The 27,767-nt window shown below is 43.9% G+C and overlaps 1 protein-coding gene and 1 long non-coding RNA gene across 3 annotated transcripts in view; both read left to right on the top strand.

The window, feature by feature from the left end:
* The window catches only part of LOC311018579 (uncharacterized protein), a 722,019-nt gene that overhangs the window by 566,308 nt on the left and 127,944 nt on the right, over positions 1 to 27,767 (top strand). The gene's annotated exons all lie outside the window — the stretch shown is intronic.
* On the top strand, positions 18,891 to 20,482 carry LOC311018797. Of its 2 annotated transcripts, XR_014597757.1 has the most exons (3): positions 18,891 to 19,623; positions 19,706 to 19,803; positions 19,919 to 20,482. It is a non-coding gene; the product is annotated as an uncharacterized lncRNA (long non-coding RNA). The 2 variants fall into 2 exon arrangements; XR_014597758.1 differs by lacking the exon at positions 18,891 to 19,623 and having other exon boundaries at positions 19,643 to 19,803.

The raw sequence follows: 27,767 nt of genomic DNA, 5'->3' as shown, positions 1-27,767 counted from the left end.
ACCTCGGTTTTTTTACTGACTTAGCAAGACTCCCTCCTAATCAAAATACCCAGATAGGAGAATCCCTCCTTTCTCTTTTTTTTTTTTTTTTTGTAACTGGTCGACTGTCGTCAACACAGTTCTCTGTGTCTTGCTAAATGAGTAGAAAACCTTTTCATCCAATCTGGTAAAACCCTTCTCGGCAAGTTGAGAATCCTGGATTGCTTCGTTGCTTCTTGGGCCTTAGCCCCCGGACTTTAAACCGAGCAATCCTAGACAGCTTCGCGGCGCTTCTCGGGTCTCCCACCCCCTCAACGCTAAACTTGGCTGTCTATTACTGGCACCAGACGCAGTCTTTGAGATACTAGATCTCGGTCATTTTACCAAATGGTGAAAAGTCTTTTTTTTTACTCAGGAATTTTATGTTTGCCCGATTTGTTTTTGATGCCTCAGATTCCTCCTTTCGTTCGGACCCCGTCACTGCTCTCCTCTCCAGCCGGGCCTGCCTTGCAAGGTGTTCAGGTCCGGTAGTTGGAGAAAAGAAACAGATATTGGGCCCAACGTTGGGCGCCAAATGTTAAAAGAATTTCCCCGTAAACGAATAAATTCACCCAAGGAGGAGATCGGAGACATAAGTAAAGTCGACGTCTGACTTTAATCTTGATTACAATAGTTTACAATGCAACAACGTGTGAGGATGCTACAGAGGAAGTGCTCAAATCATTGTTGTGACTTGAGTCTTTTAAAGGCACAGGAGATGATGCGTCATTGACAGTTAATCTTCATGCAGAACTAGACATCATGACTAGGAGGCCTCTGATAACATTTAGGTCAGCAATGGGGAGACTAAAGTAATAAACAGTTCAACACATAAAGCTGTAACCTGAACAAAGAAAACTTTAAGACATGAGGTTATACAAAATTCTTATAACAACATCCACTACAGATTCAATGCTGAACTGGTTCTAGTGGTCTCCATGCTGCTCAGACCCACACATGAATCCCATGTTGGGTTCTTTAGAGTTCATGTTCAGTTTATCCTTCTGTTCCAGCTGCTGGAGGAGAACATCGGCACTTTTGTGAAGAACGAGCTGAAGAAGATCCAGAAGGTCCTGAGTCCAGATTACCCAGAATGCTTGGAGAGTGAGGATGAGGAGTTGTTGGACGGTGAGGATGAAGAGCAGAGGAGGAGGAGCAGAGAGGCGTTTCAGAAGATCACAGTGGACTTCCTGAGGAGAATGAAGCAGGAGGAGCTGGCTGACTGTGTGCTGATCAGTAAGAGGATTTTAACAGATTTAACATGGTGGAAAGAAGAGAAGGATTCAATATGAAGAACTTCATATTTCCAAACTCTTAATAGGCTGCACACAACTTCAATGTTTGTTAATGTTCGGATGTCAGAATCGATATTCCAACACTCAAGTTCTACAGAGTTCAGACAGGATCACGACCGTTTCAGAGAAACAGGTGTTTCACTTCACCCAGTGACCGTGTTAACTGGTGACTTTCAGCTCGTAGGAACTAAATGGTTAGGTTACGGTCTACCAGGATATTTAGAAAACCCAACGGTACTATTTTCAACACGTCATCATACCGTCTCTTTCTATGATGCTGTATTGTGATGTGTTGTAGTCATAGGCGGCCTGGGGGGCCCCCAAACATGATGGGATGGCCGATCAAAAGAAACAAAAAGAGTGAATAAATGAAACTTGTGGTGAAACTGTAGGCTAGCCCTTTTTAAACAGCGTCTCTGCATTATCTCAGGAGCGGTGGTTCGGCAATTCTCCACAGATGGTGATTCACACAGAGCGAAGCATCTCCGCCGATCACCTGTGATTCCCACAGAAAGTGAGGCTCCTAATGAGGCGCGATGGTACACGTCATGATGATGACGTTGGCGTCAAACATCCTGGAAAGTGACAAAGTTAGGTTTTTCTCGCTAAAGTAGCCTACATAATTCCATAATGGGCATCAGGTCGCTGTCTGACTCTGTCACTCGGGAAGGAGGCTGGGGGAAAGTTCCCTGAAGTCGGGAGGGCTGACAGTCGCAGTGATTTATTTAAAATAAAATAAATTAATACATTTATTTAAAACAGATCACCACAACCGTCGATTTGAACTCACCGGGGTGTTTGTGTTTGTGGTGAAAATACATTTCCATCCCAAACACTCGGTGAGTTAAGGTTTTTTGCCGGTGACAGACGCTGTTTTTCAGGCAGAAATGTGAGGAAGAGTCGGCAGGACAGGCGGGAGGACGGACGCTTCTCCACGTACAGCTGTGGTATTTTTTTCCTAATATAAGTTGTCAAAGACAGTTAGAGTTACTACGTTCCTGTTGTTTGGTTCTGTAATGTTACTGTGTGGGACATTTCTCTGTATTTAGTTGAGTGAAGGACCTGTGCAGTTATCAGACTGTCCGACCGACGCCCGCTCGCTCCGCGCCTCCGGATTATCAAGTAACATCATGCTGGATCTAAACTCTAACGCAATAACGTGAAATAACAGCAAGGTCAAAAATAGAGACAATAAAAGTGCAGCTGTGTCATAACTTGTATCAAGGTCAAAAACAGAGACAATAAAAGTGCCACTTTGCAATCTGTTCAACAACAAAAAGACAAGCAATGCATTTGGCAAGACAGGTGAGCAAGTGAATGTATGAGACTCCTCCCTGCATTTCCACAGGCCCTGTTTTTGTGAATGAAGTATCTGGGGGCGGGGCGGTCAGGTAACGCTGAGTGGCCTTGATGCCTGTCAGTCATGATGCGTCGCGTCTCCTCACCTCTCTGCTGTGTCTGCAGCTGAGCACTGTGATGCGTGTCTCTCTCCCCGGGCCGGGAGTTATCATACCGTAAAATACCAAATAATCATTTGTTTCAATCACTTCACAGACGAGGCGTTTATTTGGGACAGGTGTTTAATTCCTTCATCTCAAAAATCCGGGATGAAAATATCACAAACTTCTCCAGCGTCTCTGTGAATTCTCTGGCATCCTTCTGCAAGTGAAGTTGTTGCGGCGGAGGAAACGATGTAGACAACGAATGTGTCTTCAAAATAAGAGCGTTACATTGCACCCTATCGGAGTTTAGAACTGGGTTCTTAGCGGGGGGCTTTTAATTTGAAAGTAGCGGCCGCTGCATCCTTTCAGGTTTCAATGCATCAGAGACACATGGGTGCAAACATATGGGTAATTAAATGTTTCATGGGATAGGGCCTCATACATAGTATTGAAACGGGACCCTAAAGCCTAAGGCCACCACTGGTTGTAGTGACTGACTGGTGGAGCTTTGCAGCTGCATTTCAAAGGGTTATATCCTTCAGTTCTGTTTGTCTTGTAAAAGTATTATTATTTGATTTTATGTTGCACCTGATTGATATTGTCTCCAATAGTTCTGATTGAATCATTAAATAAGTCACTCATACTGAGGACTACAGGGATACATGGCTCTAATACATGGCTTGTTCATAGACTGTAAAAGGGTCTGTAGGATCCACTAACTGGGTTCCTTTGTTGTTTATCCAGGAACCGCTGGTGCAGTGTACCAACGTAAACTCAAGTCTGACCTCAAGAAGAAGTTCCAGTGTTTGTTTGAGGGCATCACTAAAGCCGGAAACCCAACCCTCCTGAATCAGGTCTACACAGAGCTCCACGTCACAGAGGGAGGGACTGCAGAGGTCAATGAGGAACATGAGGTCAGACAGATTGAAACGGCATCCAGGAAACCAGACAGACCAGAAACAACCATCAGACAAGAAGACATCTTTAAAGGCTCACCTGGAAGGGATGAACCAATCAGAACAGTGATGACAAAGGGAGTGGCTGGCATCGGGAAAACAGTGTTAACACAGAAGTTCACTCTGGACTGGGCTGAAGACAAAGCCAACCAGGACATACTGTTCACGTTTCCATTCACTTTCAGAGAGCTGAACCTGCTGAAAGAGAAGAAGTTCAGCTTGGTGGAACTCCTTCATCACTTCTTCCCTGGAACCAAAGAAGCAGGAATCTGCAGGTTTGAAGGGTTCCAGGTTGTGTTCATCTTTGACGGTCTGGACGAGTGTCGACTTCCTCTGGACTTCCACAACAACGAGATCCTGACTGATGTTACAGAGTCCACCTCAGTCCAAGTGCTGCTGACAAACCTCATCAGGGGGAAACTGCTTCCCTCTGCTCGTCTCTGGATCACCACAAGACCTGCAGCAGCCAATCAGATCCCTCCTGGGTGTGTTGACATGGTGACAGAGGTCAGAGGGTTCACTGACCCACAGAAGGAGGACTACTTCAGGAAGAGGTTCAGAGATGAGGAGCAGGCCAACAGGATCATGGCCCACATCAAGACCTCACGGAGCCTCCACATCATGTGCCACATCCCGGTCTTCTGCTGGATCACTGCTACAGTTCTGGAGGACATGTTGAAGACCAGGGAGGGAGGGGAGCTGCCCAAGACCCTGACCGACATGTACATCCACTTCCTGGTGGTTCAGTCCAAACTGAAGAACGTCAAGTATGATGGAGGAGCTGAGACAGATCCACACTGGAGTCCAGAGACCGGGAAGATGATTGAGTCTCTGGGAAAACTGGCTTTTGAGCAGCTGCAGAAAGGAAACCTGATCTTCTATGAACCAGACCTGACAGAGTGTGGCATCGATATCAAAGCAGCCTCAGTGTACTCAGGAGTGTTCACACAGGTCTTCAGAGAGGAGAGAGGACTGTACCAGGACCAGGTGTTCTGCTTCGTCCATCTGAGTGTTCAGGAGTTTCTGGCTGCTCTTCATGTCCATCTGACCTTCATCAACTCTGGTGTCAATCTGATGGCAGAAGAACCAACAACCTCCGGGGCGTCTGAAGTCACCAGAGACGAACCTAAACTAAAACATCTGCACCGGAGAGCTGTGGACGAGGCCTTACAGAGTCCAAACGGACACCTGGACCTGTTCCTCCGCTTCCTTCTGGGTCTGTCACTAGAGACCAATCAGAAACACCTACGAGGTCTGCTGACACAAACAGGAAGTAGCTCACAGACCAATCAGGGAACAGTCAGGTACATCCAGGAGAAGCTTGATGAAGATCTGTCTCCAGAGAGAAGCATCAATCTGTTCCACTGTCTGAATGAACTGAATGATCGTTCTCTGGTGGAGAAGATCCAACGCTACATGACTTCAGGACTTCTCTCCTCCCTAAAACTGTCTCCTTCTCTTTGGTCAGCTGTGGTCTTCATCTTACTGTCGTCAGAAAAACGTCTGGACGTGTTTGACCTGAAGGAATACTCTGCTTCAGAGGAGGCTCTTCTGAGGCTGCTGCCGGTGGTCCAAGCCTCCAGCAAAGCTCTGTAAATATAGTTTTTATATTCAAAATACAACGAACCACCATGGAATTACAAGGTTCTATCTGCATTCTGAATGATTTGATTGGTTTTCCAAACAGCAAAAAGTAAATAATAAATAGTAGTCATCCAAATAGTTACTTGAGGAAAAAAGTATTTAGTGAAAAAACTATTCAAGTACTGAGTACTTGCTGATTTACTGTTTCAATAATCAGAACCTGAAAGTAAAATTGACAAAAATATAAAATATCAATGTGCAAATTCAGATATTACCAAACAATACCCCTTCAATTAAACCACAAAATCCTTACAAAATAACATTAATTAAGGCTAATTAACCCACAAGAAACACTAATAACCCTAAAATTGGGTCAATTTAGTCGTTGCAAACATTCTCTGTTCAAAACATTCTCTTCAGTCATCATGAATACAGGATAGTGGTGGATGGATGGATGGATGGATGGATGGATGGATGGATAGATAGATAGATAGATAGATAGATAGATAGATAGATAGATAGATAGATAGATAGATAGATAGATAGATAGATAGATAGATACAGCAGTGTATTGTGGGTACCGCATGTTTGTCGGTGAATAAATGCTACAACCAGACACAAGCTAACATTCCGTGTCTTGCCGTTAGCCGTCTGATAATTAAAGTGAAGGGGATTAGCACCGAAGTAAGCCAGACTTGTTCTGTTTTTTATTCTACATTTCTGATTCCTCTTCAGACTCAGTGGCTGTAACCTCTCAGAGAGAAGCTGTGAAGGTCTGTCCTCAGTTCTCAGCTCCCAGTCCTCCAGTCTAAGAGACCTGGACCTGAGTACCAACGACCTGCAGGATTCAGGACTGGAGCTGCTGTCTGCTGGTCTGAAGAGTCCACACTGTGGACTGGAAACTCTCAGGTCAGACTCAACGACTTTGAGAAGTTTACCTATGAAGCTTCCAATGATCCGTTTACATGCACCAAATATTCACTTCTTTGCTCTTATTCCTGAAAAGACACTTTTGCTACTAATCTGTTTCCATGGCTGATGAAACACGTTTCTGCTGGTAACGATCTAACAGCAGAAGAACAAAATCACTAAAGAAACCAAACGTCTTGTTTGTCTTTCCCCTGCCGTTCTAACTTTGAATAGTTTTACAAATCCAGCTGGCGTTTCTAAATGCTGTTGTCGTCATGAGGCTATGAACTCAGACAGGACGGCGTTTGGTTTCCTGGTGTATCTGGGACTTCACAACATGTACAAAGCAGCAATAGTGGTTATTTCATCCGTGATGGAGGAACCCTGGTTGTTTCTACATGGAGATAAGCCCCGCCTCCTCGCTGGTGTGTCTAGCATGAGTGTCGTGACTAAACACAAATGATCCCACAAATAAAACCAATTCATCCTGCAGTCAAACTCAAACATCACTTCAGGTTTGGTGTGAACGCAGCAGAAGAACTCACTTTCTGCTTGGAATGGTAAGATTCTATCTAGTAAAACATGAAAAGAATCAATGATTTTCAAGGAATACAAAGAGTTTTCTCATCATGTTTGATCACGTGAAGTTAGTGTTGGAACAGTGTCGACAGAAGTTACATTGAATTCTTTTCTACCACATTTTACATTTATTTCTGGTTTTAGGATGAGTTTTTTTCTCATTGATAAAATCCTTGCTGGTTAAGTTTAAAGGTCAATGAATGAAATGTTCTTGTTGGTCTTGTGAAGGACTGCAATACAAACACAAGTTAAGTCTTTGTAAAGCCTGTTTTCGATCTTGCTGAGGAGTTTTCATTGTTAATTCCAAGGAGACGAACAGTTGTTTGTTCTAGTTTCATCACACATTTCTGATTCCTCTTCAGACTCAGTGACTGTAACCTCTCAGAGAGAAGCTGTGAAGGTCTGTCCTCAGTTCTCAGCTCCCAGTCCTCCAGTCTAAGAGACCTGGACCTGAGTAACAACCACCTGCAGGATTCAGGACTGGAGCTGCTGTCTGCTGGTCTGAAGAGTCCACACTGTGGACTGGAAACTCTCAGGTCAGACTCAAGGACTTTGAGAAGTTTACCTATGAAGCTTCCAATGATCCGTTTACATGCACCAAATATTCACTTCTTTGCTCTTATTCCTGAAAAGACACTTTTGCTAAAGTTCACATGGCGGCTCTAAAAGAGCAGTTGAACACATGAATGTCTGATATGTTCTGAGACTCCAAGTTTTGTATTTGACTTTATTCTCAGAATACTTGTTATTTAATTAATAATGTTACTTAATTCCTCCAGTTCAATATGAAAACTGACAACAAACATAGTTGAGATGTTATTGAATTACAGTTTTCTTTGCTAGTTGGTTTAAATCAGTAGCCAGATCTTTGTTGGGACACCAGGTCTGAAGACAGACCACATAGACTGGTTCTACTGTTGTTTCTTGACTTCTCGTCCTCCTCTATCCGTCTCTGTCCATCACTCAGCCACGCTTATCCCACCCAGTACAACATCAACACAACAACAGAGAATGATCACTTTTTCTCAGTTTAAAAGTCCCCAGAAGTGACAGAAGTGTGTGTGTCTTCAGTCTGTCAGGTTGTCTCATCACAGAGGACGGCTGTTCTTCTCTGGCCTCAGCTCTGGACTCCAACCCCTCCTATCTGAGACAGCTGGACCTGAACTACAATCATCCAGGAGACTCAGGAGTCAAGCTGCTGTCTGCTGGACTGGAGGGTCCACACTGGAGACTGGACACTCTCAGGTGAGGACAGGTGGACAGACATCAGACTGGACTCTCAGGTGAGGACAGGTGGACAGACATCAGACTGGACTCTCAGGTGAGGACAGGTGGACAGACATCAGACTGGACTCTCTCAGGTGAGGACAGGTGGACAGACATCAGACTGGACTCTCTCAGGTGAGGACAGATGGACAGACATCAGACTGGACTCTCAGGTGAGGACAGGTGGACAGACATCAGACTGGACTCTCAGGTGAGGACACATGGACAGACATCAGACTGGACTCTCAGGTGAGGACAGGTGGACAGGCATCAGACTGGACTCTCAGGTGAGGACAGATGGACAGACATCAGACTGGACACTCTCAGGTGAGGACAGATGGACAGACATCAGACTGGACACTCTCAGGTGAGGACAGATGGACAGACATCAGACTGGACAGACATCAGACTGGACTCTCAGGTGAGGACAGATGGACAGACATCAGACTGGACACTCTCAGGTGAGGACTGGTGGACAGATATCAGACTGGACTCTCAGGTGAGGACAGATGGACAGACATCAGACTGGACTCTCAGGTGAGGACAGATGGACAGACATCAGACTGGACTCTCAGGTGAGGACAGATGGACAGACATCAGACTAGACTCTCAGGTGAGGACAGATGGACAGACATCAGACTGGACACTCTCAGATGAGGACAGATGGACTCTCAGGTGAGAACAGATGGACAGACATCAGACTGGACTCTCAGGTGAGGACAGATGGACAGACATCAGACTGGACTCTCGGGTGAGGACAGGTGGACAGACATCAGAGTGGACACTCTCAGATGAGGACAGATGGACTCTCAGGTGAGGACAGATGGACAGACATCAGACTGGACTCTCAGGTGGGGACAGATGGACAGACATCAGACTGGACACTCTCAAGTGAGGACAGATGGACAGACATCAGACTGGACTCTCAGGTGAGGACAGATGGACAGACATCAGACTGGACTCTCAGGTGAGGACAGATGGACAGACATCAGACTAGACTCTCAGGTGAGGACAGATGGACAACAGTCTCTGACTGAGGAGCTGGGCTTCATGTTTCCTGGTGTTTGCATGTCTTCCTGCAGGGTGGACCATGGGGGACAGCAGAGACTTAGACCTGGTGTGAGGAAGTGTGAGTATGTCTTCAGTAACTCAGCTGCTCCAGATTTGAACGTGTTCATGACTGAAATCCGATTCTAATCAGGACGTAGCGTTTGTTTCTTCGTGGCTGTAAAGATGTCGTGTTGTGTTCACACCAAACGCCACATTTTCACCTTCAATTACACACAAAGTCAACGCAGAGACGCAAACGGACGCCAATTCCTGCCGGACGGCAACGGAGGCGAATACCCAACATTCCCGTTGTTGTGGTGTTTGTGTGAGTTTAAATATTTGAAGTGAAGAGAGAAGTTCCTGAGACTCTGTGTCTCTAAAGCGTCTCAGCGTTGAGATGGTCCTCCTGTCGTCCTGACGTCCCTGAATCCTAAATGGAGGACCCAGATGTTGTCTCCTGGGTCTGTGGTCCCCCAGAGCTCTACCATAGTAGCTCACATTAGTCCACAGACCAGACCACAGTTTGGTCTGGTTTCAATCTTTACTCATTTTAGGCCCAACTGTGATATTTTTACTACCAACGATGTCGTTTTGTAGCGTTTTTGTTTTGTTCGTTAAGGTTTTTTCAGACGGTTTCAAACGTTGACCGTTGGGTCCAGAAAACACGTTGTTTCCCTGGAAACGTAATAGAGAGTGGAGATGAGTTGTATGGGGACGTAGTTTAGTGGGAGACAGAGATGAACCTTTAGCTGCATTGTGTTTGTTCTCTCCATCAGATGTCTGTGAACTGGAACTGGACACAAACACAGTCAGCAGAAACCTCAAACTGGACGACAACAACAGGAAGGTGACACATGTGGACGACGACCAGTCATATCCAGATCATCCAGACAGATTTGTCTCACAGCCTCAGCTGCTGTGTAGAGACGGTCTGACTGGTCGCTGTTACTGGGAGGTCCAGTGGAGAGGATGGGTTTATATATCAGTGAGTTACAGAGGAATCAAGAGGAGAGGAGACGACACTGAGTTTGGAGAGAATGATCAGTCCTGGAGTCTGGGTTGTGATGGTGGTTACACTGTCAGTCACAATAACAGACATACACGCATCCCCCCCTCCTCCTCCTCCTCCCCCTCTGATGTGGTAGCAGTGTACTTGGACTGTCCTGCTGGCACTCTGACCTTCTACAAAGTCTCCTCTGACAAACTGATCCACCTCCACACCTTCAACACCACATTCACTGAACCTCTTTATCCTGGGTTTACAGTCTGGTCTGGATCATCAGTGTCTCTGCGTCGTCTTTAGGTCTGAAGTCGTGTTCACACCGAACGTGAAGCTCATTTTTCACACGCTGTGATTACATATCCAATCCATTCCAATCCACTTTATTTAGATCCCATTTTAACAAACACAAGGTTTTCCAAAGTGCTGCACAAGATAAAACACAATAAAAAGTACAGAATAGAAAGATAAAAGGAATCAAATAAACAGATCAGATAAAAATATGCACGTATACACATAAAATCATCAAATCAACTCCCTACATGGTGTCAGAAGACAAAGACAATCCATCCAGAGTCAATTCAAAGATGAGAATCTGTGTCTCTAAAGAGTCTCAGCCAGGAACCAGATGTTGTCTCCTGGGTCTGTGTCCCCCAGAGGTCTAGATAGTAGACCACATTAGTCCAGAGACCAGACTATGTGAGGAACCAGAGACTGTGGTCCCCCAGAGGTCTAGATAGTAGCTCACATTAGTCCAGAGACCAGACTATGTGAGGAACCAGAGACTGTGGTCCCCCAGAGGTCTAGATAGTAGACCACATTAGTCCAGAGACCAGACTATGTGAGGAACCAGAGACTGTGGTCCCCCAGAGGTCTAGATAGTAGCTCCCATTAGTCCAGAGACCAGACTATGTGAGGAACCAGAGACTGTGGTCCCCCAGAGGTCTAGATAGTAGCTGACATTAGTCCAGAGACCAGACTATGTGAGGAACCAGAGACTGTGGTCCCCCAGAGGTCTAGATAGTAGACCACATTAGTCCAGAGACCAGACTATGTGAGGAACCAGAGACTGTGGTCCCCCAGAGGTCTAGATAGTAGCTCACATTAGTCCAGAGACCAGACTATGTGAGGAACCAGAGACTGTGGTCCCTCAGAGGTCTAGATAGTAGCTCACATTAGTCCAGAGACCAGACTATGTGAGGAACCAGAGACTGCGGTCCCCCAGAGGTCTAGATAGTAGCTCACATTAGTCCAGAGACCAGACTATGTGAGGAACCAGAGACTGCGGTCCCCCAGCGGTCTAGATAGTAGCTCACATTAGTCCAGAGACCAGACTATGTGAGGAACCAGAGACTGTGGTCCCCCAGAGGTCTAGATAGTAGACCACATTAGTCCAGAGACCAGACTATGTGAGGAACCAGAGACTGTGGTCCCCCAGAGGTCTAGATAGTAGACCACATTAGTCCAGAGAGCAGACTATGTGAGGAACCAGAGACTGTGGTCCCCCAGAGGTCTAGATAGTAGACCACATTAGTCCAGAGAGCAGACTATGTGAGGAACCAGAGACTGTGGTCCCCCAGAGGTCTAGATAGTAGCTGACATTAGTCCAGAGAGCAGACTATGTGAGGAACCAGAGACTGTGGTCCCCCAGAGGTCTAGATAGTAGCTCACATTAGTCCAGAGAGCAGACTATGTGAGGAACCAGAGACTGTGGTCCCCCAGAGGTCTAGACCCTTGAATGGCTGACATCATTGAAGCTGTTCTTCTATATTAGTTCCACATATTCTATTGTAAATGTTCCGTTTTCATAATGATGTAACGATGTCATTCTACTATCTGACTGTGTGTATTGTTCTGCACCAATCACCACGTCACATTCCTTGTGTGTGAAAACATACTTGTCAATGAAGTGTTTGTGATCGTGTATTGATCCAGAAGATCCTTCAGTGTTTGGAATGAGATCTGCAATGTATCCCCTTCCACCTCTGCTCAACTCTTCTGCATGCTTCCCTTTCTCTCTCATGTTACTCTGATGGATAGTTGAACATGAAAACAAGAAATTACTATTCATTGGAATTCAAATAGAGTTCATACATTTTCATTTGATGCAAGTTTTATTTTAGAGGAAGAAAAGAACAGAATAAAGTTTGTCTTCACAATCTGGCATGGTTTTCCATGTTATTGTTTTGAAATGATCTTTTTCTTTAGAAAGGCAAATTACCATCACATACATGAATTCCAATCTTAGTCATTCAAAGACAGATAAAGATGCTTCCAGGAAGTCCATGTGATTTGGTCCATATTGGCCTTCTGGAATGTTTTTCTGACTCTTACTGCTTTTAGTTGAGAACAGTATCAGAACAGAACAGAACTGGGGACCACTTGAGACAATCCAAATAACACTCACACACACAAACAAAGGGAGGACAGGTTCACACAATGCCCAAGTACAGTCATATGAAATCACATCTCATTGGTTTTACATACTCAGTCCATTTGGTCCAGATCCTGTAAAACCTTTCTTTTTCCACTTTGAGGGAAAAAGATCTCCTCTCCATAACATAGATCTCATAGACCATGTCCATCCATTCATCACTGGTGGGGTTCTGCTTTCAACCTGTTGCGGTTCAAACCTGTCACCTTCAGCACCCTGGACAGCGCCGCAGAGGAGCCGCGGAGAGGCCGCAGTTGAGTGCGTCTGCGCTCAGAGCTCATTAGGACCTGATGTGCGTCACCTGGGAGACGCCACTGGGAGAAGGCTACTCTCGCCACACAGAACTCTTTTCCCTGCCCTTTCCCCTGATTTTAGAGTTGTTAAAGTATAGGAAATAAAGTGTCCATTATTTTTACCTGCAACTTGGACTCCTCCTATATCCACACCTTACATTTGGTGCCGAAACCCGGGAGAAGAAACAAAAAGAATGCATGACAGCTGAAGACGCGGATAATAGGACAAAGCAACAATGTCGAACCTGCAAAGACAAAAGAAACTAAGGGGAGCAATACGGGCCGCTACGACACGACTCTTGGACAAGATTGATCGGGAGGTTGAAAAAGAAGATCCCAGCACAGATTTGCTGGATGAATATTTGGAGCATCTGACGGCGAGAGAAAGAGCTTTAATGGATAGTGACCATGACATTGAAGCGGAGACAGCAGGGGATGATTTGGAAGATGAGGTTAATTCAGCCTTTGAATACATGGATCGAATCATGTCAAGAAAGACCAGGATAAAACGCATCCTGAGAAATATGGACGACAATCAGAGCGCAGCTTCAGTGACTTCCCAATATTCAAACAATGAGGTGAGAAGACAAGCAGGCAAGTTGACAAAATTGGTCATTGAGAAGTTTTCCGGAGATGTTTTTGGAGCCAGTTTGAGACAGCAGTTGACAATAATGCCAGTCTAACCAAGTCTGATAAATGTACATATTTGAAGTCGTTTTTATATGGCACTGCAGCTAATGTAGTTATGGGACTTTCTTTATCAGACCAAAATGATGACAATGCAAAGAAAATGCTTATCAGCCGATTTGGGCGTAAAGATCTCATCATAAATGCACATATGAATAAGCTATTAAATCTGACAGCAGTAAAAAGGGCCTGGGATGTCGCAGCTTTACGCAGGCTATATGATGACATCGAGATACAAGTGTGCAGTTTAGGCTCAATGGGAGTAGTCTCTGACAGTTATGGCAACTTGCTCTGCCCTATTCTCATGAAGATGATACCAGAAGAAATGGCTTTGCAGTTCACCCGTCAAAACGCTAGTGAAAGAGATGATGCAAATAATGACAACACGTTCAGTGTCCAAAGCCTGATGACGTTCTTCCAAAAGGAGGTTGAAAGTCGTGAAAGAACAGCCAATCTCACCCAGAATGTGCACCAACCAGATACAGAGAAACAATGGGGAAAGTCCTATGTGGAGAAAAGAATACCGTAAAAAAGGAGATCTTACACAGCCTCTACAGCCTCGCTTCACGCTGTCAGCGTCAGAGATGAGCCAAAGTGTATATTCTGTGGAGGAAACCATCAGAGATCTAAGAACTGTACAGAACTGACTCTTGAACTGAGGAGAGAAAAATGAAGAAAAGAAGGCAAGTGTTTTGTGTGTTTAGGCAGCAGACATATAGCGCGTCATTGTAAGACGCAGGGAATTACCTGTGAAGAATGTGGACGAAGACACCACAAAGTAGTCTGTCCTCAATTAGCCAATCAACAAGAAGAACACACAGAAGAGAGACAAGAAAGCACACAGCAAGTTGCCCGAAATCTTACAGCAGATGCAGTGATAGCAAGTGCAGCTCCCAGTAGTTCTATGAGTAGTACAGTTTTACTCCAAACAGCTACCGTTTGGATAGACGCTCCCACTCAAAGTCAGGTGGCTAGATGTCTTTTAGATGGAGGGAGCTCACATAGTTTTATTCCAGAAGACATATCCAGAGCACTTAACCTGCCAATAGTAGGTAAAGAAACACTTCATGTTTTTGTATTTGGCTCCAAAACACCTCAAAGACTGACATGCAAGAAGGTGAAGGTGCGTTTAAGGAACATCAGAAAGAATCAGAATATCGAAGTTCAGCTCCTGGAGACGCCCAAGGTGAGCTCTTCAATTATTAAAATGGCGAGTGAAACGATAAGAAATGATTTGGAGTCAAAAGGAATGCCTGTGGCGGATGTTCCCGTGAGAGGAATGGAATCAGAAGAACTGGGAGTCCTAATTGGAGGAGACCAGTACTGGAGAATTGTCACTGGTCAAATGGAAAAGCTGGAAGACGGACTTGTTGCGCTGGAAAGTGTGTTTGGATGGCTTGTGCAAGGAGAGGTCACCACACTGAATCTTGTCACCGAAGCTGTTGACGTTGAACTGCTGCATGTCTGTGTTGAGCAGATCAAACACTCTCCAACCAGTTGGGCAGGTTTTGGGAACTGGAGTCACTCGGAATAGGTAAGGAAGAATTACATTCCCAGACAGATGAAACAGTTCTGAAAAGATTTGAAGAAACTGTGAAGTTTGTTGACGGCAGATACGAAGTCCGACTGCCCTGGAAAAATGAGCATGTAACTATGTCTTCAAATGATGTTACAGCTAAAAACAGATCTGATAATTTAATGAGAAGGCTTCAAATTAATGCAACTCTTTCTGATAGATATGACGCTGTTATTCAAAACTATTTAAGAGAAGATATAGTGGAAATGGTCAATGATAATGTGACTAATGAGCCAGTGTACTATTTACCACATCATCCAGTCATAAAAGAAGACGGAGCTACGACGACATTGAGAGTTGTATTCGATGCCTCCTCTCATAAGAAATGTAGCTGCTCATTAAACGAATGTCTGCTTATAGGTCCAAATTTAAATCCTGACCTTTTGAACATTCTGATTACATTCAGACAATATCCAGTAGCTGTAATGGCAGATATTAAGTCAGCCTTTCTGCAAATCTCCCTCAACAAAAGAGACAGAGACGCACTGCGATTTCTCTGGACGGATGACAAGCTGATGTCCCAAAAGGAGATAAAGGTGAAAACAGTCAGGATGACGAGAGTCCCGTTTGGAGTGTCATCGAGTCCTTTTCTGTTGGCAGCTACTGTACGACACCATCTGAAAGAGCATGAAGAAGAAAATCCTGAAGTCGTACGGACAATAAAAGAATGTCTTCATGTGGATGATTTCAGAAGTGGAGCCGACAACAGTGACGCAGCGGAAGAGCTGTGCGTAAAGGCCAGAGAAATCATGGCAAGTGTGGGAATGGATCTTTGTAAGTGGAAAACAAACAGTCCTGAACTTCAACAAAAATGGTCACAGGAACAACAAGAACAAGGGAAGGATTCCACTCCATTAAAGGTTCTGGGCCTCGTCTGGAAAAGTCAAACGGATGAATTCGTCTTTGAAATGGCGGAGGTGATGAATTATGTCAAGGATAAAAAACTCACAAAAAGAGCTGTACTCCAAACAGCGTCAAGAATATTCGATCCCATTGGCTTCTTGTCTCCATTTATTATTAGAGCCAAAATCATGTTTCAAGAAATGTGGGAAAGAGGCTTGGATTGGGATGAAGAGCTGCCGACGGATTTGGCCGCATGCTGGAAGGAATGAGGAACTGCAAGATGTGAGTAAAGTGTCAATTAACAGACGTTATGATAAACAAGTAAATCAGAACAAAAACTTCCAAGAAATGCAAGAAATCCATGTGTTTTGTGACGCTAGTGAACGAGCCTACTGTGCCGTTGCGTATTCACGCACGACCAAATCGGATGGAACGAGCACTGTGAGTTTAATCTCTGCCAAAACTAAAGTATCTCCACTGAAACGAGTAACTCTGCCCCGACTGGAACTACTGGGAGCCCTCATCAGCGCCAGACTTGGTCATTATTTGAGTAACATCTTGAGTCTGAACAATGTTAAATGTCATTTCTGGACTGACTCGACGATGACCGTTCATTGGATTAAAAGCACAGCAAGACAATGGAAGCCGTTCGTGGCTAACAGAGTAGCAGAAATCCAGAGTCTTACGCTGCCAGAAAACTGGAGACACTGCAAGGGAAAAGAAAATCCTGCTGATCACGGAACTCGGGGACTCAAATCAGAGGTACTTGCAGTCGACACACTGTGGTGGAACGGGCCGAGTTGGTTACGCACAGCCGACGTGACGTCTGCGGAGGAAACAAACACGCCTCTACTGACTGGTGAGTGTATCGCTCAAAATCAGATAATGGAGGATGAAGAGGATGTTTGTTCTGTAACTGAGCCCATTCTAAAGCTGGACAATCACAGCAGTTTAAATAAGTTGCTTAGAGTAACTGCGTGGGCAAGGAGATTTGTGCATCATTTGCAACACAGAGAAGCAGCGAGGAGAGCTCTGCACTCAGGAGATTGAGGCAGCAGAAAGATACTGGATCAGGCCGACACAAATGAAATGTTTCTCCAAGGAAATGAGACAACTGGAAACAAAGAGGGAATTGGACAGAACATCAAAGGTTCTCACCTTGAAACCCTTTTTGGAGGAAAAGCTGATGCCAGTTGGAGGACGACTGCAAAAAACAAATTGGGCTTATGGCCAAAAACATCCATGGATTTTGCCGTCAGAGGATAAGTTTTCCGAGTTGCTAATAAAAAGGTCCCACGATGACGTCATGCACTCTGGTCTACAGGACACCTTGACCCAAGTCAGAGAAAGGTATTGGCTTGAAAGAGGCAGACAGATCACGAAGAAAACTTTGGAAAAATGTCTGATATGTCGTAAAAGTAAGGTCAAAGCTGGCCAACAACCTTTTGCACCATTACCACGTGATGGGATTACAGAGGCTCAGCCATTTGAAGTGGTGGGTGTAGATTTTGCCGGTCCCTTACTTGTTAAACCAGATAGACAGAAAACGTATGTCGCTCTGTTCACATGTTACGCGAGCAGTCCATCTGGAGCTAGTCTCTGATTTATCCACAGATACGTCTTTGCTGTCTTTTTGAAGATTTATTGCACAAAGAGGAATCTGCACTACTATCTATTCTGACAATGCTAAAACCTTTAAGCGAGCAGAACAGGATTTAAAGGAATTGTGGAATGTGATGAAAGGAGGAAATATGAGACACTTTTTTTCTGGAAGGAAAATCACATGGAAATACATAGTAGAAAGAGCTGCATGGTGGGGCGGGATGTGGGAACGTCTTGTCCGCTCCGTCAAAACCTGCATCAGGAAAGTCCTTGGGAGTGTGTGTGTAGTTGTATTAAACGTATCAATAAGTGGTCAGCAAACAGGGCCAGTTTTTGCCCCCGGATGTCGTTGTTGCCCCCTTTCTATCTGATCTTTGCCTAATCAATGACTTCTGGGTTCTATAAACAGGGCGAAGAGGAGCGGCCATCACAGCACCCTCGTCTCCTTCCTCTTTCCAGAATGAATGAATGGTTAAATCACCGTTGATTTGAATTCTAGCTGTTGCTTTGTTGTATAATGCTGCAATCGTGTGGATTATAGTTGTATGAAAGCCACGTTTTAAAGTCCTTTCTATAAAAACTGAATGGAAGGCTTTCTCTGCATCCAAACTTCATATCAGTGTCTCTAGTTTGTGTGATTTGTCTCATAATGTGTGGTGTTTTCCTGATATTATCTTGGTCTGTCTTTGTCTGACAAAGCCAGTCTGGTCCTCATGTATTAATACTGCTAGTATATGTTCTATTCTTTAGTTCAAATGGAGGGGAATCCTTTAGAATCCTTATTTAGAAGACTTACAGGGCCATAACTCCCACACTCCAGCCTGTCTTTGCCCTCTTTAGGTAGGATTGAAATCATTGCCTCCCTCCATGAGGGGGGGTTTAATAATGTTGGAATGAATTGATCTTGCATTGTTTTGGACCATTCTGTGGTAAAGCCGTCTGTCCCTGGAGACTTCCCCCCTTTCATTCTCCTGATTGCTGATTGAATGTCTTCTTTTGTTATTTAGATATGAATTAGTCATTTTGTTCATCAGTAACCTTTGGGAGGTTTATCTGGGCCAGGAAGGCATCCATCTGGTTGGCGTTGCTCGTCTGGTTGGGAATAGAATGTTTGATAGTAGTTTGGAAAGCGTTGTTTAACTTTCTCTGGACAAGTTTCTATTTCTTTTGTTGCAGAATTTCTTCTTTTATGTTTAGTTCTATCCGCTTGTTGTTTTCTTAACTTCTATAATAGAAGTTTCAGTGATTTCCCACCGACTTCATAGTATTGTTGCTTTGTGAAAAGGAGTTTTCTTTGGATTTCCTGAGTATTTATTTCATCTATTTCTTTTTTTCATTGTATAATCTTATGTTTGTTGTCATCTTGGGGAGACTTTGCATGTTGGTTCTGTCGTCTCTTCAAGTCCTCTTCTCATGTTCTAACTTTTTCTTCTCTAGTTGTCTTCTCATATGAGGAGATGGCTATTATTTGACCCCTGATCACCGCTTTTAGTGCATCCCAGAGAATAGCTGGAGTCACTTCTTCATCATCATTATTTTCCAAATCCATTTTAAAACTTAGTTTTTATTTAAGTTTCATTCAAAATCATGTACAGAATCATATTTCATCACATCTGCTGTTTCATACACAAGATAACAGTCAAGGTAACAACAAAAGCGACGGAGACTATACTGACAAAGAAAAATATAAAATACAATAGAATAAAGCAAGGTGAAATAAAAGACAGAGTTATATTAGTATATCCATAGCAGGGCTCCACCTTTTAGTGAAGATGTGTTTTTGAAGTCTCAGGGAATATGTTATTTCTTCCATTTGATATATTTCCTTTATTTTTTCCCTCCACATATTGGCTCTCATTTATCAATCTTGCGTGAAAACGGGCGCAGATCTGAGCGTAGATTTGGTCGTACGACAGGAAACACGTGTGATTTATGAAACGTTCGTATCTGACCAATCTCAGCGTAGGAATGAGCGGGTCTTGATAAATGCGGCGGCTGAATTCCATCGTCATTAACATGTTACGCCCTTAAATATTCCTGGTTCGGAGGCCCCGCCCACTGAGGTCAAACATGGAGAGACCAAATACTGGTAAGAAAACAACCTTTTCCGACACGGAGATCGGCTTCCTAACATCTGAAGTGGAGCGAAAAAAAGATGTGCTTTTCTGCAGTTTGAAGAGTGGAGTGAAAGGGGCATAAAAACGCTGTCTGGAAGAAGATCACGGAGGCAGTCAACAGCGTTGCCGTAGAGGAACGGACTCCGGCTGAGGTTTGAATATAATTATCAATAACTTAACCTACGCCTCACAACTTAAATTAATCTTTTCATCCGCAGCCTAAAAGCTTATGCCTGCTAATTAATCAAGACTATTCTTTACATTTAGGTCAAGAAAAAGTGGTCCGATTTAAAGCTGGCCACCAAAAAGCTTGTTGCTGCACTGAAGCCAGCATCAGGCAGACTGGAGGAGGCCAACCAGACTCCAGCCTGATCCTGACGGGGACCGAGGACAACATTGCCTCATTGATAGGGTCAGAGTCCATCTCTGGCATAAGCGGTGGAGGAGACACGGACGCACTCGCGTCAGAGCCAGAGCAGAATGGGAACCAACAACCCCCTTTTGCTTGCATTGTAAAAATCAACCTGACTGTACACAATTTCTTACAAATAATGAGGCTTACTCATGTTACATGGGTGACATTTTTATTGTGTTAAATGTTTGAGAGCCAGGCACCAGCATGATGTCGGCCAGGTCTCCTCCCCAGAGCGGTCCCACTGCTGCCCCCCGTGCTGCGCCCAGACCAAACATCATCACTGCAGAGGTTCTGGAGAGACAGGCGGAGATGTGCACTTTATTGACAGCAGTTGTCGGAGCACTTGGGGCAATAAATGACACCCTAAAAGAAAGAAATGAAACTGTAAAAAAGCCATAATAAAATGTTCAAATGACTATACGTTGTCCGTTTAGTATGCCTTTTTCACCAACAATATTTCACATTACTGATTAAATACTGCAGAGCATTTGCACGAGTTTAAGGTATACTTTAGGTTTTAAAAGCTCTGAATGAGGTCCTGTCTCCTCCGTATCGCCCCCAGTGGAGGCTGTGCTGGCCACGGTTCCATGGGCATTGGTGCGTCTGTTTAAACTATCATATTGTTTAGTTTCTGCCTAATGCTTACAGTTTTTTTCAATTGTTTACATGCAATTTTGAAAACCGGGTTCTTTAAAAAAAATATATAATCACAATTATCCAAACACCACACTCAATTTGCATAATTCCTAGATTGTTTGCAAAATGACTCACTTTAGTCAAAACATACACACTTCAGTCAAAACACACTTCAGTCAAAACACACTTCAGTCAAAACATACTTCAGTCAAAACATACACACTTCAGTCAAAACATACTTCAGTCAAAACATACTTCAGTCAAAACATACACACTTCAGTCAAAACATACTTAAGTCAAAACATACTTCAGTCAAAACATACTTCAGTCAAAACACACTTCAGTCAAAACATACTTCAGTCAAAACATACTTCAGTCAAAACATACTTCAGTCAAAACATACTTCAGTCAAAACATACACACTTCAGTCAAAACATACTTCAGTCAAAACATACTTCAGTCAAAACATACACACTTCAGTCAAAACATACTTAAGTCAAAACATACTTCAGTCAAAACATACACACTTCAGTCAAAACACACTTCAGTCAAAACATACTTCAGTCAAAACATACATACTTCAGTCAAAACACACTTCAGTCAAAACATACTTAAGTCAAAACACACTTCAGTCAAAACATACACACATATCTGTGAAAATGCTATTAGTTTTCATTGAACCAACACAGTCCTCAATGATCAGACACTATTGCAGCCAGTTTCACACTGCTGTGATCAATAAAAAACACATTAGTAAAAAAACGAATTTGAGGAAATAGCATGTGCTAGATTTTTGTCCAGACATTGTTATGTAAGGGATAATTTAGATAAAAATAGTGACAAACCCACAACATTCTTCATGATTAGTTTGAGATATAGGGAGAATGTACACAAATAGGCCTACTATAAACTTACCAAGCACTGCACAACACTGATGCTGCAGACTGAATATTTCAAGTATTTATTTTATCTACCTCTTCCTCTCTCTCCTTCTTCTCCTCTTCCTCTACCTGGGCCTCCTCCTCTACCTCCTTCTCCTCTTCCTCTACCGCCTTCATCTCCTCTTTGAGCTCCCCCTCTCATTCTCACTCTTCTTCTTCTTCTAGCTCCTTCCATTGTTGTTGAAGACAGGTGAACTCACCTGCTGCCTTTTATAGCACACCTGAGTGCTGCGTTTTCCAATAAGCCCATGTGTGCTTCCACACTTGGTGGATGTGATGATCCAATGTGTTCATTAGTGTGGTCGTTGGCAATCCGGGGCTTTGTAATGACAAGGAAGTAACCTCACAACCCTTCTCTGTGTCTAAGGTGTGAAAATGTGTGTAGCGTTTTACAAATCCCTGTGTAATGTTTTACAAAAAGGGTGAAGCAGACATTGTGTGTAATGTTGTGCAAATCTGTGGAGGCGTTTTGCTCCTTGGAGTAGAATTTCACAAATTGTGTGGACATTTTTATTTTAGTGTGTAAACAATCGTAAAAACCTGTAAACACTAAAAGTGGTTGCTATGCCCAAATCATCCCAACCTCTAGCTTTGGTGACCATGCCCTAAACAAAAGCACCAAACCTGCAAACACAATATATGCTTTGCACTGGGTTTGAAATTCTCCAACACACTTCTTGCAAAACACGACACACCCATGCAATCATTGGGAAAACACATCGATTTCAAACACAAAACACAACTAAAATTGGAAAAGCACACTGACTCACACACATGAACACATTTAACATCTAATTGTAGACCAATCAGTGTAAGCCATAGCACTACAAACACACCTGATGTGAGCTCAGCTCCTTTGTGCCAACTTTGGAAACATGGAGGCAGGAAGAGGGAGAGGAAGAGCAGCAGCAAGACGAGGAAGAGGACGAAGAAGGGGAGCAGGCAACAGAAGACAAATATCCCATGACATGAGGGCCACTTTGGTGGACCATGTTCTAAATCATGGCCTTACAATGAGGGAGGCTGGGCAGAGAGTCCATCCAAACCTGAGTCGCTACTCAGTAGCCTCAATGATTACAACGTTCAGACTGGAAAACAGGTATGTTTTGAAGTTTCCACACTAAAATGGACCAAAGAAATGACAGTATTGCACATTGTTCAAATGCACAGTACAATACATTGGTGTATTAGCGTAGGTCTATGGGTTTAAAGTATGATGTTTCATTTTCTACAGAACTGCCAGACGACCTGCACAGGGTGGAAGGCAGGCTATGTTCAGTGATGAACAGGAGGTGGCCATCGTCAATATTGTTTTGGCAAATAATGAAATCCGGCTTGGTGATTTGAGAGAGCAGATCCTTGCAGATCAAATAACCTTCACTGGCATCAACACTGTCAGCATATCTACACTCTCCTGATCCTCAAAAAGCACAACATCTCACTGAAGCAGCTATATCCAGTTCCATTCCAGAGGAACAGTGTGAGAGTCAAAGACCTCCGTCATGACTATGTGCAAGTAAGCCCCACACACACACACACACACACACACACACACACACACACACACACACACACACACACACACACACACCATCTTGAGTTTCACTTTCATTTGTTTCCATGGTTATCTCACTCTCTGTGCTGGGAACTTCAGCTTCCTGTTTCCAGTGGAAGTTTGATTCATTGAAGATGACATCACGACGAATTAGAATCCTCCTTCTCTCTTCATCATACAGGCGATAGCCCTTAGCATTGTTTGCATACCCCACGAAACCAAGCTTCACGGCCTTTTTGTCCAGTTTCCTTCTCTCTTCATCTGGGATATGTGCGTAAGCAACACAGCCAAACACCCTCATGTGACTCATGTCTGGTTTCTTTCCACACCATCTCTCATAGGGTGTCTCTTGCTTCAGGACAGATGTAGGCAGCCTGTTCTGTATGTAAGCTGCGGTGGCTACAGCCTCTGCCCAGTACATCTTCAGTAACTTAGCATGTGACAGCATGCTTCTAGCTGCTTCTACTAACGTCCTATTCTTTCTTTCTGCAACCCCATTTTGCTGGTGAGTGAGGTTCAGTCATTTCATGGTGGATGCCTTGAGCCTTCAAATATTCCTGAAACTCCTTTGATGTGAACTCACCACCGTTGTCTGTTCTCAGCCTTGTGACGCTCTGCCCACACTCATTTGAGAATGTTTTTTCAAACTCCTTGAATTTGTTTAGCACCTCATTCTTTTGTTTCAGAAAGTATACCTTGCAGCACCTTGAGTAGTCATCAATGAAGGTGACAAAATATGTTGCTCCACCTATAGACTCAGTCTGCATGGGACCACAGACATCACTATGAATCAGCTGCATCTTGCGTTTGGAACGAATTCCTCCAATGGACTTGAATGGCTTTTTAGACAGCTTGCCTTCCACACATCCTTCACAGAAAGGAACCTCTTTCTCTGCAGAGAAGTCCACTCCATTCACCAGATCTTTCAGTTCCTGCAGCTTGGTGGTGTGACCCAGACGCTGGTGCCAGAGGCTGGCTGCTACTGATGCTCTATGACAGACAGATGAGCTTCCTTCAACATCCAGCTGATACAGTCCGTCAGCTCTCTGTGTTCCCATTCCTTGAAGAGTTCCACCTGTTCCCTTTATGTAGCAGCGAGACTTCCTGAACTGCACTGAATGTCCTCTTTTTGTAGCAGCTCCCACTGAGAATAGATTCCCAGAAAGCTTTGGAACATACAGCACGTCATACATTGTGACATTTTTTGGTTTGCTCATTTTGAAGGTCATTTTCATGTTGACAGTTCCGATTCCTAGGGTGTCAACCACCCTTCCGTCACCGAGTTTCACTGCTTCTGAGAATTGCTGGTAGTCTTGAAGAATCTCTTTATCACATGTCATGTGCTTTGATGCTCCCGAATCAATCAACCCTTCGACCTGTTGTGATCCGTCAGCCGGGTTTGCCTCGTTGGCGACAAAAGCACTTTCAGACGAATCTTCTGCATTGTCACACATCATGCTTTTGGCCTCGTGAGTTTTCTTTTTAGGTTTATGTTTCCAGCTTGGACAGTCACGTTTAATATGACCTTCTTTCCCGCATTTGTAACATCTCCACGAGCTTGGCCTTTCTGCTCCCACTGACCTGGAGTTCTCCTGCTCATTTCCCTTATATTGTGATGACATGGCTGATCCACCTGACACTGCACCACTGGAGTTATCATTGGCATTCACTCGCTTTTGTTCTTCATTTATTAACGCTTGCTGAACAAACTGCAGTGTCAGATCGTCAACCTTTGTTTCTACAGCAGTGACAATTGTAGCATAACTTGGTGGCAAACTTCCCAAAAGTGTTACAATTTGGTCTTCCTCTTCAATTACAGCTCCTATTGCTGATAACTGGTCAGTCAGCTCCTTCATTTGTTTGAAATGCTCAGTTAAACGGTCGCCAACCTTCATTTCACATGGGAAATAGTTTTTCTTCAGGAACAGTTTATTTGCCAAAGTATCTCTCTCAAAATGGCCTCTCAGCGTAGTCCAGGCCTCTTTGGGAGTCTGGCAGCTTGTTATCAGGTACAACTGGGGTGTTCTTACATTCAGCACTAACATAGAGAATGCTTTCTCTCTCCGTTTAGCAAACTCAGCACGTGCTTGTGCGTTAGCATCAGCGGCTAGCGTCTCCATTAGCATGTCCCACAGTCCTTTAGCTTTTAGCAAGTGTTCCATCTGAAACGTCCACGTTGCCCAGTTCTCTTGTCCGCTCAGCTTGTCAATAAACAGCTTATCATCCATTGTGAAATCCCACAACACTGTTTATCTCACCGAAAAAACCCGCTATAAAAGATCCTTGTTAGCGTTGGTCTGGGCCCATAACCTGTTGTTTTTACGGGATCTTTATTCGGGTTCCACAACATACACGAGACAACACAGCGCAGAACCGGAACTCCCGTTCCTCTGATAACAAGCAATAGAGAACAGCACCATCTATTGATAAAATGACGGTACTACAACAGTTGCTGCTAGGAAAGAGTGCAAACAAAGGTGCATGTGTTTCATGTTTTGATGCTAAAAACAGTTTTGAAATGGGATTGTTAGGTTTTGTTTCAAGAGTTTCATTTTGCCGTATAAGTTAAGAGGTTATCTCCATGTGCTGTGTCTTACTCCACCTGTGTGTTAAGTTATGACACAGTGAGCCAAAGTCTGCAACATGTGTGTAAGCATTCGGCAAAAACTGTAACTTGTTAAAAAGTGGTATCAGTGAAAATGTGGGCTTTCAAAAAAAAATGTTTGTTTCATTCGTTTTAAGAATCCGTTTTGATCCGTTCTTAATATGTGACTTCTTATGCTTAATGACAGCTGAGGTTTGTTATTTTCATATTTTGCTGTGCTGCACCACAAATCCACAGACTCAGATTTGCGTACACGAGCTCAGACCTAACGTGAGATCTGATCGTAGCGTCCGCTCACGTCCAAATTGATAAATGCCGAAGTTTGCGTAGAAATGGTCGTACGCAGGTTTTCCTGTCGTCCGTTCGTTTGATAAATGAGGGCCATTGTGTGTTGGAGGGTCAGGCTTCAACCACCTTACTGTAATGCATTTAATTGCTGTTGCTAGTCGTATCTGTAAGAGATCTTTTTTGGCTCTTCCTTCAATACCTCTTGGTTATAGACCTGGTAGGGCCACCATTGGGTCCATTGTAATACTTCCACCACATATTTGATTGAGTGTTACGAACACTTCCTTCCAGAATGCTTTCAGTTTTGGGCATAGCCAGAGTATATGGGTCTGATTACCAATGTGTGGGCCACAGTTTCTCCAGCATTTATTTGAGTGTGTCCAAATCCATTTTAATTTCACTTTTCAAGGTATCTTTAATAACTTGGTTATTGAGAATGTTTGAGTTCAGTCTCCAGAGAGTGGACTTCCTCTTCCTGTTCAACTGGACTGACATAGAAATGGGACCATGGTGTGAAATAGTACTGGCTCCTGTTTCACAATCATCCACCCTGAAAACATCTCCTTTACACATAAAACAGAGTCTATTGGTGAGTAGCATTGTGAGCAGACGAGTCATGAGAATAATCTGGGCTCGTCGGGTTTATCTCTCTCCACACGTCCACCGTCCCCACGTCACGCATCCAAGTATTTAACCTTCTGCTCAGATTTGGTGCGTCAGATTTCCCATTTGATGAGTCCATTTTGGGGTTTAGTGGGATGTTAGAATCTGCGCCACATATTAAAATGCCTTGACTTGTTGTCATGAAGTGGACTATATGTTTGTAGAAGGACCAGTCACGGCCCGGAGGAACATCCACGTTAAGGACACGGATCACTATTCCTTCTATTATAACCATAACATAACAAATGTGCCTTCCTTCTCCTTGTGTTGTGATATGTGTTGGTAATTTACAGCACTGATATCAGAGTGGCCACTCCTCTCCACCGAGCCCATCCATGACAAACACACATGTTGGAACCTGATCTATTCCCTTTAGCATGTTCACGTGTGTGTGTGTGTGTGTGTGTGTGTAGATAGAACTGTGTGTGTGTGTGTGTGTGTGTGTGTGTGTGTGTGTGTGTAGATAGAACTGTGTGTGTGTGTGTGTGTGTGTGTGTGTGTGGATAGAACTGTGTGTGTGTGTGTGTGTGTGTGTGTGGATAGAACTGTGTGTGTGTGTGTGTAGATAGAACTGTGTGTGTGTGTGTGTGTGTGTGTGTGTGTGTGTGTGTGTGTGTGTGTGTGTGTGTGTGTGTGTGTGTGTGTGTGTGTGTGGATAGAACTGTGTGTGTGTGTGTGTGTGTGTGTGTGTGTGTGTGTGTGTGTGTAGATAGAACTGTGTGTGTGTGTGTGTGTGTGTGTGTGTGTGTGTGTGTGTGTGTAGATAGAACTGTGTGTGTGTGTGTGTGGATAGAACTGTGTATGTGTGTGTGTGTGTGTGTGTGTGTGGATAGAACTGTTTGTGTGTGTGTGTAGATAGAACTGTGTGTGTGTGTGTGTGTGTGTGTGTGTGTGTGTGGATAGAACTGTGTGTGTGTGTGTGTAGATAGAACTGTGTGTGTGTGTGTGTGTGTGTAGATAGAACTGTGTGTGTGTGTGTGTGTGTGTGTGTGTGTGTGTGTGTGTGTGTGTGT

The sequence above is a fragment of the Eutrigla gurnardus genome (genome assembly GCF_963514095.1).
Source record: "Eutrigla gurnardus genome assembly, chromosome: 1".
Classification (NCBI taxonomy): Eukaryota; Metazoa; Chordata; class Actinopteri; order Perciformes; family Triglidae; genus Eutrigla; species Eutrigla gurnardus.
The sequence above is the reverse complement of the archived record's forward strand: the minus strand, read 5'-3'. Positions and strand labels throughout refer to the sequence as shown.